Here is a 13391-nt window from a genome sequence, read left to right as displayed (position 1 = left end):
CATTTTGTGATAGCATTATTTGGTCATGTTTACACTTGTGAACACTGTCTGGGCATTGGTTGAACCTGATTAGTACCACCACAACAACCAAATACAGCAACAAGTAACAAAAAGGTGACCAGTCATCCTTTGCAAAGGGCCTTCCACTGCGCTGCAACACCCTGGGTTCTTAGTAACTTCTGAATCGTTGGAGATATAAACAAAACACATTTGTTAAAATCTCCAGATTATGAAATAGATGATGGATTATATGGCAAATGCAGCAAATCTAGAAGTATGCAAAAAACGACGCACAATACCACAATTCCAGAGATCCTGGGTTTCACAGGTACTATGAGCTTTTAGTAACTTGCTGAATGTGAGCAAGTCCAGTGAGTTCTGAGGGGAGGAAGATCTAAAGGCAAGGACCTGCTCGGCTCCAGAAAGACTTGCTTTAGAACTAAGGAAGTTTATGCTTATAACATCTCTCTCTCACCACCCAAGACGGTGAGAAGTGTCACAAGATAGGAAGTGGCCTTGAGACAAATGGCCTTGTGAACAAGAAACATGAGGCCACCTTCACAAACTGCACTTTTGTAGCAACTTACACTTTTGTGGAAAAGTTTTATCTCCTTTATTCTCTATGGAAGGTTGTTGCAGTACCAGTAGTTGGCCATGTGTAGTGCTGGGTTTACTATAAAAGTGTTAGTTACTACAAAAGTGTAGTATGTAAATACAGAAAAGTTGTAAACTTACTCAAAAGTATAAACTTACCCAAAAGTGTAAGTTACCTTTGTGAATCGGGCCCACAATTTCGAATTGTTTTCTGATTTGAATGGAAAGCCAAAGTTCCCTCAACATCGGCGTCATGCAAATTAAATTCTTTGTTGATGAGATAATGTTGATGAGATAATTTGTGCCATCGGATAGAAAACTACATCGATGGACCCGAGATAAGAAAGATGGACTCCTGCGACAACTGCATTTCCGTAAGCCAGGGAGGAAATGATCAGAGTGTGGGCCACAGTTCTCAGTGTGTTGGAGGTCATGAAATGTTTTTGCAAAGCTTTGTGAAGCTGCGCCTCCCTGCCATTGTACACGGTCTGCAGAACTCGGTGTTCTTCCTCCAGTAAGTTTGACAATCATTCAAGCACAGAGGATTGTCGAACTTACAAGTATACACTTCCTATCCGTGCACCAAAATGTGTGCACCTGGTGTCCTTTCCCTATATCCAGTGTAAGTCTCCCCTGCGCCCCCGCCCCTTCCCCCCCTTCCCCCCCCCCCCCGGTGAACCTCACCTAGCCTCTATTTCATGTGGTAACGGGCACATGTCCAGCTCATTCTTAAGCCAAGCCAATACATATAACACCAGACAGAACAGGTCTGGGTGGGACTCGTGCTGACAAACTCTGGCCAGCAACAGGGAGAGAAGTTCCTTCAGGATCCTTGGAGCCATTAGAATAAACCAAACTGTCTGGTTAGCTCGATCACTGGAGGTGACGTTCTGCCACGGTGCTTGTTAGTTTGTAGTATGTTTAGCTGTAGATACACATGCTTAGCATACTTCTGCTGTCTAGTGCTGAGCTTGGACTTTTGCAAGTTGTTTTTGCTCAAAGAAGTCTCTCCTATCACAAGATGTGGTGTGACTGTTCTTGGTGTATTTGCGCATGGGCACGGACTCCATTTTTATTTTTTTAATAAACAATTTTTATTAAGCAAAAGGAAGAAGACATGATACATTGCTTGGGTACTCCGATACATGGGTCCACTGTTAAAAAATGGCAAATACAACTTATACAGTACGACTTGAGTACAGTCCACCACCCTGCCAACCCACACAAGTGTGAATAACATATCTGTTATGTCGCAATCCGCACCCGGGCACATGATCATTCGCAATAAAGAGTCCCCTCCCTTTAGCTGACATTCAATGGAGCAAGCATGACGCTCACATCAGGGCAGGTGTGTGTCTTCAAATCCGGAGAACTCCAGCTGGAGGCGTCTATCTCGCCGTAGCTCAATGGTTGGGGATACACATAAGTCACCTCTGTATTTGTTCCACCTTCCCCACTTATAATCCCATTTTTTGGGGCACCCTCTGTGCTTGAAAACGTCTTTTTCAGCAATCATTGCCCTGTCCATGTCAATAGCCCAATCCCTCCGGCATGGGGCCGTCTCTACTCCCCATTTCTGCGCAATATTGCGTTTCGCAAGTGACCACCCAGTCGAAGTCCAAGCCTGTTCTGCTTGTGTAAGATCCGTGGCATCCCAAAGTAGACAGAGCCGGGGGGGTAGCCTTCAAAGATTTACCACATGCCCTCTCCATCTGCTTCGTAATGGTCCCCCAATATGTTTCCATTTTGGGACATTACCACAATATGTGGAAGAAGGTGCCTAGCATATTACAGCGCCGGAGGCACAGAGGGTCAGGTCGTCTTTCCATTTTAAACAGTGTGCATGCGTCAAAACAAACGCGGTGTAGGATTTTCAGTTGTACCAAACGCAGGCAAAAGGGAATGACCACCTCCCTAGGGGACGCCATGGCATCACGCCAGTCCTCATCCTCGATCTCCCCCAGATCCACCCCCCAGCACTGGCACAATCGGCTCATGGGGTCAGGTCGGTTGTTTAGAAGCTTCTTGTATGTGAGGGATATGGCCTTTGATGGCATGGGGTCGAGTAACAGTCTTTCCTCCAGGGGGGTGGATGCAGCCAGAGGGCCCTCTTTAGGCAGGGCAGCAGCAATCGCGTGGCTAATCTGTAGGTATCTGTAAGCCTCTGTATGAGCTAAGTGGTATTTAGCCTGCATATCTTCAAATGTTGCTAGCTTACCTTTCACTCACATGTCGCCCACTGACGAGATCCCTATCATGTCCCACTTATCAAATCCAGGGCAATGACTAAGTTGGCCCAACATTTCGGGCTCCCAGAGTGCAGTGGCCTTGGTGAATGTGTTATTCCAATCCCATTTCTTGTTGACCCCATGCCAGGTCTCTACTGTAGGCGACGTGGGCCCAGTAAGTTGAAGTTTGCGTGGGTTTGTGTAGAGGGCCCGATTATAACTGTCCTTACCCAAGAGCCAGCGGTCAGTACGAAAGTTCGGGTCATCATGCTCACCGTGTACCCACTTGTTAATGGCGATCAATTGAGAGGCTTGATAGTATAACTTAATATCAGGCAATGCAATGCCCCCATCATACCACCCCATCGTCAGCTTATGGAGGGCGATCCGTGGGGCACGTCCCTCCCAGAGCAGTTCACGCACAGTGGCCTCCAACCCAGTAAAGTAAATGTCGGGGATCGTGGTGGGGGAGTTCTGTAACACGTAAAGAAAACGTGGTAGCGCCAGCGTTTTAAAAAGGGAAGCCCGTCCCAGGAAAGTAAGGGGAAGAGAATGCCAGTGCTTAACGTCAGAGCGGAGACGGGTAAATGGTGGGAGCAGGTTAGACTCATGGAACATGACCGGGTCTGGGGTGATAAAAATACCGAGGTATTTAAAACCCTGTGAAGCCACTGGTATGTTGTAGCCCCTAGGGTTACGCGGTGGGTCACCCCAAAGGACATACAACTGCGACTTGGACCAGTTGATAGTGTATCCAGAATGGGCTCCAAATACCCGGAAAATATTTAGAGCTTGAATGAGAGATCGAGTTGGTGAGGCTAGGTAAAGGAGGATGTCGTCCGCGTTTAGGGAAATGGTCGTCAGTCCATTGCAGCCCTCTAATCATCGGATCTCACCTGATCCAAACCGCCAATGGTTCGAGAACACGCGCGAAAAGAAGGGGTGCCCCCCATCCCTGCCTAGTACCTGTTGCAGCAGAAACGCTTTTGACACATTGTTATTGACCACCACCTGCGCAGTTGGCTGGGAATTAAGAAGTCTTATCCATTTAATGAATTTGGGGCCAAACCCCATCTGGTCCAAAACCGCGAATAAGAACTCCCATTCAATGGTGTCAAAAGCCATTGTTGCGTCAAGTGACAGCAAAATGGCATCTTTCTTTATGGTGTCGATTCGTCCCAAAACCCCATTCAGGCGGCGTAGGTTTAAGGCAGTATTGCGGCCTGGCATGAACCTGGACTGGTCAGGGTGTACCAATCTGGTCAAATATGGGAGAAGCCTATTGGCCAATACCTTGGCAAGAATGTTAGCCTCTGCTGTGAGGAGGGAAATCGGACGATAAGATTTGCAGTCCGTTGCGGGTTTGCCTGGTTTGTGTATTACCACAATGGAAGCCATCCTGACTTCAGGGGGTAATACCCCAGTGTCAAAACTCTCCATATACATGCTTAACAGGTGGGGGGGAGAGCTTGAATGCCATTGGCTTCAAAAGTTCAATCGGGAGCCCATTAGGTCCCATGGCTTTACCAGAGAGTCCCTGTCATGTGTAGACAGACAAGCTACTTTAATGGTAGACAAAAGTTCTGAAGCCATGGCGCACAGTGAATTCTCGGCAGGTGTGTACACCGAGGAAAAATATGCTGCAAATGCATTAGTGATGTCTTGGGGGTCAGTAAGGAGTTGACCATCTGCACCCTGAATTGAATGTATCCAACTGGATGCGCGTACTTTCTTTTCCAACCAGGCCAACATCCTGCCCGTATGCTCGCCATGTTCGTATATTTTATGTCGAATAGCAGTGTATCAGGCGTGGAAGCTTCATTTAGAAGCTGACAGTAGTCTAGTCTCACCATGTCCAGCAAGTGTTGAGCCTCTGCATCAGGCATCGACCCTAGGGCCTTTTCTCTTGCGAGGATATCTTCCTCGAGTTCAACCACACGTTTGGTGAGTTCCCTCTTGTGCCCTACCATGAGTGACAGAGCCCTACCCTTTGTAACCACACCTTATGCCCCCCAGATCACAGAGGGCGACGAAACCGACCCTACGTTTTCGTTGAAATAATAGTCAGAGTCCTTAAGTAGAGCCTATTTGATATGAGGCACCTTAAGTGCCCACGGGTTTATTGTGAGGATGGAGCGACTCTTAGGTTGCCCCATGGTTAGTGTCGTCAGTATTGGAGAATAATCTGAAATCCCACGGGCTAAACATTCGGAGGCTACGAAAAACTGGATATCCTGAGCAAGCGTGAATATATGGTCGATGCGGGACTGGCTAATATGGGCACCTGAATAATAAGTGAATTGTGTGGTGGTAGCGTTGAGCCAGCGCCATACGTCTGCCAGACCCAGGGCGGATGCAAATCCGGACAATTGGGATCCTCCATGGGGGTCATTCCTGGGAGGGAGGCGGTCCCGCGATCCATCCATTGCGAGATTAAAGTCGTCGCCCAATACTAGCACTACTATTGGAAGTTCGACCAGCCGCACCCCGATGTCACGCAGTACCGGTCGCTGAAGGCCTGGTGGGTCATATACAGGCACGAGATTGATAACTCGCCCCTCCCAAGTACCAGAGAGCACAAAATATCTGCCCTGTGTGTCATCCCAAGTCTTATTCACAATATATGGACATCCCCTGCGTAGAAGCACCCCTGCCCCTTGCGAACCCGAGGTGAACCCTGAGTGTCCGACCATGCGGTATCCCCATCTGTTCAGTGCACCGCATTAGTTACCAATCAGGTGCGTCTCTTGAATCAGTACTATGTCCGGTATCTGACTTTAATGTACTGAAGAACAACCCCACGCTTGATCCTGTCCCCCAAGCCACTAACTTTCCACGTTAGTATTTTTAGCACTAGATTGAACCCCATGAGTGACGGACTCCATTTTTAATCGTTTTTTTTCCGTCATCAGGTTCAGATGTGCACAGTGGGCTTCAACCTCGTCGTGTCTTGGAACATGTTTTTTGTCAGCCCCATTCTGCTACCCTTTGATCCCATCGCCCTGGATTAGATTGGGCTCAAGTACCTTCATCTCCCTGACCCCTAAAGACCTTTGGCAGCACCAAAGACCATTATTGACACCCTGGAACATCACTGGACTCGCACCATGTCAGGTGTCAAAAATCACCTCCTGTCCTTCGCCAGAGAATGCTGTGTGGATGATGGAACAGACCACCTTTCAGAACTACCCTTGCTGCCTCTCGAAATATCCCTGGACATACCATCACAAGCTTGTGATCTGTGCCTGCAAGAAGACCCTACGGTATCAAAGGGAATGATGCCAGGCACAAATGCAGAAGCATCACCAAGACACCTCAGACACCCCAGACTTTTTGGGGGAAGAACACCTCCTCGGCACAGAACATGAGAAGGCTGGCCCATCTGATCTCCTGGCCATGCAACTAACACCCAGTCCAGAGACAGTGTCAAGAGTCCAATAACCAGCACAAGGAGGACATTGAACTGGAACCTAGGACTGTCCATCACATGCAGACTAAGCACAGGGCAGCAAGTATACCTTCAGGCACTGAGGCCCATATTACCAAGTCAGGGCCACAGAAGAAGTCCCTCACCGAGATAGGCAAACACAAGGAGATGATGGACGGAGTGCTAAAACTTTTCAAACACTCACCCCCAGTCACAGATCTGGGTTGAATCTATCTTCATTCTTTAGCTCACTTTGCCACCCCAGTTCAGACACAGCTATATCCAAGTCAGTCTTGACCCTGTGCCTCATGGGAACAGTCCAGCCCGAACTGCCAAGCCATGTCTTCCCTGGACCGGAAAAAAGCATCCTGGGACGGGTTTCAGGCTAACAGCCCTCTTCAGCCAGGCTAGCTTGAATCCAGTGGCAAAGTGAGCAAGGGACCCACGTCTGGGCATACCCTGCCAACTTAGGGCAAACAAAGCATACACAAGGAGATGATGGACGGAGCGCTGAAACTGTTCAAACACTCGCCCCCAGTCACAGATCTGGGTTGAATCCATCATCCTTCTTTAGCTCATTTTGCCACCCCAGTTCAGACACAGCTATATGCAAATGAGTCTTGACCCTGTGCCTCATGGGAACAGTCCAGCCCAAACTGCCAAGCCACGCCTTCCCTGGACCGGAAAAAAACATCCTGGGACCGGTTTCGGGCTAACAGCCCTCTTCAGCCAGGCTAGCTTGAATCCAGTGGCAAAGTGAGCAAGGGACCCACGTCTGGGCATACCCTGCCAACTTAGGGCGAACAAAGCAAAAACAAGGAGATGATGGACAGAGTGCTGAAACTTTTAAAACCCTCACCCCCAGTCACAGATCTGGGTTGAATCCATCATCATTCTTTAGCTCACTTTGCCACCCCAGTTCAAACTCAGCTATACGCAAATCAATCTTGTCCCTGTGCCTCATGGGAACAGTCCAGCCCGAACTGCCAAGCCATGTCTTCCCTGGACCGGATATAAGCATCCTGGGACCGGTTTCGGGCTAACAGCCCTCTTCAGCCAGGCTAGCTTGAATCCAGTGGCAAAGTGAGCAAGGTACCCACGTCTGGACATACCCTGCCAACTTAGGACGAACAAAGCAAACACAAGGAGATGATGGACAGAGTGCTGAAACTTTTCAAACACTCACCCCCACTCACAGGTCTGGGTTGAATCCATTTTCATTCTTTAGCTCACTTTGCCACCCCAGTTCAGACACAGCTATATGCAAATCAGTCTTGACCCTGTGTCTCATGGGAAATGTCCAGCTCGAACTGCCAAGCCATGGGACATGGGTCCTGTGCTCTCCATGCCACTGGAGTCAAGCTATCCTAGCTGATGAGGGCTGAAAGCCCGAAACCGGTCCTAGGATGCTTGTTTCCAGTCCAGGGAGGACCTGGCCTGGCAGTTCAGGTTGGACTGTTCCCATTGGCTGCAGGGTCAAGACCAATTTGCATTTGGCTGGGTCCAAACTGGAATGGCATGGTGAGCAAAAAAACGATGGATTTAGGCCCAGATCTCTGTACTGGGGTGAATGTGTGACATTGTTCTGCATTCTGTCCATCAATTGTTCTTTTTGTATTTGTCACCCAGAGTGGGACGGGTATGCCCAGATGTGGGTCCCGTGCTCTCCATGCCACTGGAGTCAAGCTATCCTAGCTGATGAGGGCTGAAAGCCCGAAACCGGTCCTAGGATGCTTGTTTCCTGTCCAGGGAGGACCTGCCCTGGCAGTTCAGACTGGACTGTTCCCATTGGGTGCAGGGTCAAGACTGATTTGCATATGGCTGAGTCCAAACTTGGATGCCTTGGTGAGCAACAAAATGATGGATTTAGGCTCAGATCTCTGTACTAGGGTGAATGTATGACATTGTTCTGCATTCTGTCCATCAATTGTTCTTTTTGCATTCCACACTGAGATAGAGCACCATTCCCAAGGGTGTCTGGGCAAGCCCAGAGCACAGATGCAGAGAAAAGGCAAGCCAAGGGTCCCTGCTGCCTTCAGGGTCCGATCAGCACCAGCAGAAGGCTTCAGAACCAGGCAAGCCTCCGGCCAAGGGCAGGCACACATCAGAAGTCGAGTCCCAGCCACCCCAAAACCAGTCCTAGGATGCTTGTTTCTGGGGGTACCTGGCCTGGCAGTTCTGGGTGGACTGTTCCTATGGGGAGCAGGGTCAAGACTGATTTGCATATGGCAGTGTTTAGGCTCAGATCTCTGACTGGCGGTGAGTGTTTAACATTGTTCAGCATTCCGTCCATCAGTTGTTCTTTTTGTGTTCATCTACCCAGTCACAGGCAAGATCACATCAAAACCACTTCCACCACTGCCTATGTAACCTCTTCCTCAAAAGAGTAAACGGGCCTTCGAGAGGGAACCTTCTGCCAGGCTTCCCTCCCGAGCCGGCACCAAAGAGATGTAAGGACAAAGCCACCGGTCCTCTTCCACAGTCAAACAGCCCGCCTCCACCATCATCACTACGACCATGCACACCTCTTCCACTGCTTCCACCAGACGATCCTGTCTTTCCTATGCAGCGCCACGAAGCCCCTATGGCCACTTTGACCATCATATGCAGCTGTCAGACCCAGGCCCAAATGATGATCTCTGGTTTTACTACCACATGGATCCCCCAGGTGACCCCAGTCTAGGACAATAATCAGCAGGGCCTCCCTCCCGGGTGACACCTTGGCCTATCATGAGGTCACTCAAAGGGCTGCAGCCTTTCAGATGGTTGATATGCATGTGACAAGGAGGAGAATTACTTTCTTTCAGAGAAGCTCTCTAGATCTCAGCATACTCTCCAATACACCTCTTTCACTGCCTCGACTGATCAAGAGCAGCAGCAAGCTGCAGTGTCCCACGCGCTCAAGCAGCGGTGCCCCTGCTCCACAGCCTGTGCTTTACCATCAATTCTGCCATGTCCAACCTGCAGCCTCAAAGCCAACCCCTTCTAGGGTTTGTTTTGGATGCAGTCACGGTAAAAGCTTACCCCAATCAACAAAGAGACACAGCCTTCCAGCACATGCATCCTCTTTATCAGCCCAATCTTCAACTCACGGTGCGGACTGTCATGTACCTTCTAGGAATGATAACCTCCTATACTGCCACTGTTGCCCATGCAAGCCTTCACTACAGCGTCCCCCGCCACGCCCCGAGCATGCTAAGCAGCTTAATGGTCTCAAGCACAAGACCACTAAAAAAAGATCTATTAGTAGTGCGAATCAAAACGCACTGCTCTCTGCAATGGTAGAACAACAACAACTTTTTGCTAGGCGGGCCTTTTTTCAGGCCAGTGAACATTACCACAGATGCCTCTCTCACAGGTTCCGGTGCACCTCCAACAACACGACTGTCCAGGGAAGTGGCCCTCACAGCAACAGGGCTGCACAACAACTACTTGGAACTTCAAGCCATTCACTTAGCTTTGAGAGCCTGCTTAGAAGTCATTTGGGGCAAAGTGGCCCTCATCAAGACAGACAACAGGATACCTACAGAAGCTGAGCGTTACATGCTCCCCTCAGCTCTCTCACTTACCCCAGGGGATTTGGTATTGGGCTTTCCCCTACAACAGTCACCTCTTGATGGAGCACCCCTGGGGCGGACAATGATCTTGCAGATAAGCCCAGCAGAATGCATCAACAAGTGCCAGAGTGGGAACTCCACACCCAGGTCTTTTGTGCATGCCTTACAGTCTATGCTAAGCGTGTGAATCTACAGCCACTAATGCTAAAAACAGAAAATGCTACTTAACCTGTAAGCATCTGTTTGTAGCCTGTAGTGCTACAGATTCACATGCACCCAACTTCCTTCTCAGAGGCCTCTGCTTTTTGCAGATCTCTTTCTTTCTCTGTTTCACTGCATATTGAGCTTGACACAAAAGAGCGGCCTGTGCAGATAAGAGAGGTGGGGCCAGGTGGGGGGGAGGAGGGGGGGGGTTCGACAGACGACGACAAGGGAAATTTGATAATTTATTTAATTTTCCCTTGTCGTCTGTCGAATCTCCACCCAGCCCCACCGCTCTTAACTGCACGGGCCGCTCCTGTTGACACACCATATTTACATTCAAACCGTACATACTCTAACCTACTGTGTGAAAAACATGGGAGTTGGTGCCCATGCACAGTGTACACCAAGAGGGCAAGTCCCACTACATCTCAAGACTCGAGACACCTTCTAGCAAGAACCACTTGCAAATGTCTAAACCCAACACCGGATGGCAGGAGTATGCTAAGCATGTGAATCTACAGCACTACACGCTACGAATAAATGCTTACAGGGTGAGTAGTATTTTCCTTATACATCTTGGTAACAGGGTGATATCAAATACCAAAGTCAGGTCCAGTGTACCCTCATCTCTTTCCTCTGCCCACATTTGAGACCCTTTTGTCAGAGTTTGCACACTATGAACTAGAGACCAGAGTGCTTCTGTACAACCCCTATTCGAACAGAACCAATACTCACAAGATAACTTTGGCCATATGACCCATGCCATCAGAAAGTTAGCAATACGCGCTATGACATTGTAAAAACATTTAGGCCTCTATACTGGCCGCAGAAGGTGTTAACACCTAGTATTTTGCGCGTAACTTCTTAGCTGAACTGCTGACTGACCTTTTATTTTTGTATTTTTCTACAGTAAAGCATTTACTGGCCACAGATGTTACTTCTTGTTCGATCCCCAAACTTTGAGACACAACACTCAGCGTAGAATATTATTGTGGCCCTAGGTCATCAGTGGTAAGTAACAGTGCCCACACAGGGTCCTGCCCAGTAACCTGGCAGCCCAGGAAACCATCAGTCAAACCTGTGACCTACACACGGCATTCTCCAGAGACCCCTTCACAAGTTAGGAATATGTCACAGTTGGAACGACGAAGAGACATCAGTAAGTACAAGTGACAGCTGCTTCCCTCTCAACAGGGACTATGCTAGTAGCGCACCGACAGAACTGGTATTTCTAGCTTCTTTTTTCTCACAGAATAGGTAGTCTTGTGAAACGAAAAGAGTTGAACAAGTCGAAAGCAGGCCAACGCAGTCCAGGCGTCCCTCGAAATTAAAATGGTGTCCGAGTCACAGTGAACCAACAGGAACCCGGGAGTAAAGTTCGAATGCACGCCACCGCGTTCGCACAGCCTGTGAGTCCACTGGCTACAAAAATGCAAAGCCCAGTGCTGGCTGTTAACAGCACTGAGCACGCACTTCCGGTCGCCCACACCATTCAGATCACTGAAAAGCAATGCCATGGCAGCCTGAGACAGACAGGCAGACTGGGAGACAGACAGCAACGTGCGCACTAGAGCACACATAACTCATCATGTAACCCCGGGCGCCATCCTTCTGCGTCATTCACAGTGTCACCGTATCTTCCACTTAGAGATGCCGCCTGCCCCCCACACCCTGTCCTATTTCCATTAGATGGGCTGTGGATTTGCGAAGTGATCTGGACACTTCCAGGTGTGCTCAACGACCGTTGATCCCATCATGGGGCACCCCCCTGTTCCTCGGACCCTGCTCTCTCTCACCCACCGTTTTTTTTAGCCCCGGGTGCTTTCCCGCCCTTCTGTTTTCTCACTAAACACTGTCCTTCCATCACCAGGTACTATTACGCTGGTGCTGTCTCCCACCTCTCGTCATTCCGTCTCTGCTCTCTACGCCTGTCCTGTCACACCACCTCTGCTCTCCCTCACACTACCCTGCTAGTATGCCTCGTCTCTACCCCGGGCCTCAGGTCTCCATTTCTCTCCCCCGTGCTATTATTTTACCTCTGATGTCACCTTGTTTGTTGTTCTTCCTCTGTTCTTTTTCACCTGTGCTCTTTCTTGTTCTGCCTCTGACTTTTCTTTTCACCCTGCCTATGCGGCCTCTCTCTCCCCCTCACTGTTCTGGTTTGTGTGCTTCTGTTATTCTCTCCCTTCCGTGTTATTCTGCTGCTCAGTTCTGCCTCTACCTTCCTTCACCCCTTCCTGCTTCTCTGCCTCATCTCTTTCCTGCCCTGTTGTTCTGTTTAGTCGTTCTCCCCCTGTCCTGTTTAACGCCTCTGTTTCTCGCTCTTCCTCCGCTCTTCCATTATCTTGCCCTGTCATTCCGCCTCTTCTCTCCCCCTTTCGCTGTCCTGTTATTCCAACCTCGGCTCTCCCCTCACCTGCCCTTTTATCTTGTCTCATCTCTTTCTCTGCCCTGTGTTTCAACCTCTTCTCCCCCGCTCTGCCCTGTAATTCTGCCTGTGCTCTCTCTTCACCTGCTCTGTTATCCTCCGGCTCGACCGCCTCCCTTGAAGCACTGAGCCCTCACCGGATGCACAAAGAGCTCCCCCTCCCTCCGATCGAAGGATGCCCTCACCTCCCTCAATGGCTCTTCTCCTCCGGAGGCTCCTCTTGCTCTGGGGGCCGTGTTTCTGGGGCCCGGATGTGACTGTGAGGGGTATTGTCGGCCGTGACTCAGTGCCTCCCCGCCTCCTCCTGCGCTCTGTACATTTCCTCACCTCTCCCTGGGGCTCCCGCTGCCGGTGGCTGCCTCTGCTCCGCGAGCCGCTCGCCCTCCGTTCTTCCCGGTCTCTGAAGCCTCGCCCCCGCCAGGCTGGGCTTTAAACCCCGGACAGGGCTGTGCAGGCGTTGGCCCGTCCCCGCCTTCTCTGAATGTACATGATGTCTTTCGGTTTCCTTTCCCCGGCTGAGAGCTCAGCTGCCCCAGACAGCAGCTGACAGACACCGAGGAGGAGGCGGGGAGGAGCCAGTAGTCAAGGGTAGGAACACAAAAGCGTCCAGGATAACATCCCCCGCTGCCCCCGCCGCGCCGTCCAGAACCGATACCCACACCACCATTTCCGCAGAAACGAAAAAGAAACCGGGCAGGTTTCCCCCCGTGCTGCCTAGCGTTCGTGGTTTCATTTCTGGAATTATGTCCGACTTTCGTTGTAAACATACAGTTTGTTCTACAGTTACACCGGATCAATAGTACAGAGGCCACAGTTACACTATAACAGCCTTTTATGAGGTGCTCTGACAATGGTAACTATTTAGAGATAACCTGTGGGACTCGTGCCCGAACTGGTGTTGACTCGGTTTGTTTATATAAACAACTGCATTAAGTAATGTAACTTTTACTTTC

The 13391-nt window shown here is 49.9% G+C and overlaps 1 protein-coding gene across 2 annotated transcripts in view; it reads right to left on the bottom strand.

Annotated features, from left to right (window-relative positions):
- The window catches only part of ZNFX1 (zinc finger NFX1-type containing 1), a 98037-nt gene extending 85039 nt beyond the window's left edge, over positions 1-12998 (bottom strand). Inside the window, exon 1 of one of the 2 annotated variants that reach the window (XM_085619399.1) lies at positions 12766-12998. The gene's annotated coding sequence lies outside the window, so the exon portion shown is untranslated. Of the gene's footprint in view, positions 1-12623 lie in introns of both variants that reach the window. The other variant, XM_085619400.1, reaches the window with a different exon arrangement.
- Positions 12999-13391: the final 393 nt, after the last annotated feature.

The sequence above is a fragment of the Triturus cristatus genome, chromosome 7 (genome assembly GCF_964204655.1).
Source record: "Triturus cristatus chromosome 7, aTriCri1.1, whole genome shotgun sequence".
Lineage (NCBI taxonomy): Eukaryota > Metazoa > Chordata > Amphibia > Caudata > Salamandridae > Triturus > Triturus cristatus.
This window is presented reverse-complemented; position numbering and strand designations above follow the sequence as displayed.